This window comes from Elephantulus edwardii, unplaced genomic scaffold (genome assembly GCF_000299155.1).
Source record: "Elephantulus edwardii isolate Elephantulus edwardi_28Jun2011 unplaced genomic scaffold, EleEdw1.0 scaffold00218, whole genome shotgun sequence".
Classification (NCBI taxonomy): Eukaryota; Metazoa; Chordata; class Mammalia; order Macroscelidea; family Macroscelididae; genus Elephantulus; species Elephantulus edwardii.
In genome coordinates, this window is record NW_006399968.1 from 1,992,746 (window position 1) to 1,993,329 (window position 584).

Genomic DNA, 584 nt, shown 5'->3' on the forward strand with positions numbered 1-584 from the left:
TTTATGCACAACAAAAGTATTTATTTTATTTATTCTTTTATTTATTTTTTCTTTTTTTCTTCTTGTTATTTATTTTTTGTCATTTATTTATTCTCCACTTTATTCCAGAAATGGGTCTAGAGGCTTTTGGTGTTACATAAAAGGCCAATTGTTGTAGTTACTATGTGCTGACAGGATGGAACCTACCCGTCACTGACCCTCTAGCGTGTCTTCAGAGGTAGTAAACCACACAGGGGGAGAATGTCCATCTCTCTTCTGAGGAGCAGGTAGTGGATTTAAACCATGTGCCTTTGGGTTGTCAGCACAGCTCCTTACCACTAAGACACCAGAGCTCCAAAACCCAATTAGTGTTAGTTAAAACCTGAAGCAAAAATAGAAAATAGGATAGACACAAAAGCTGAGATCCAGTGTAAAACTGTGCTATATAAATTCTTTGCTGTAAGTGGGCCATGACTTTGTCTTCAGTCTCTCCTATAGCCAATAAAAGGAGGAGTATTTAAATTGTTCTATAACACAAGTGGGGCTGTCTCATGGTTTAGTTGTAAATAATTGCACTGTCAACACAAAAGTACACAGTACTAATA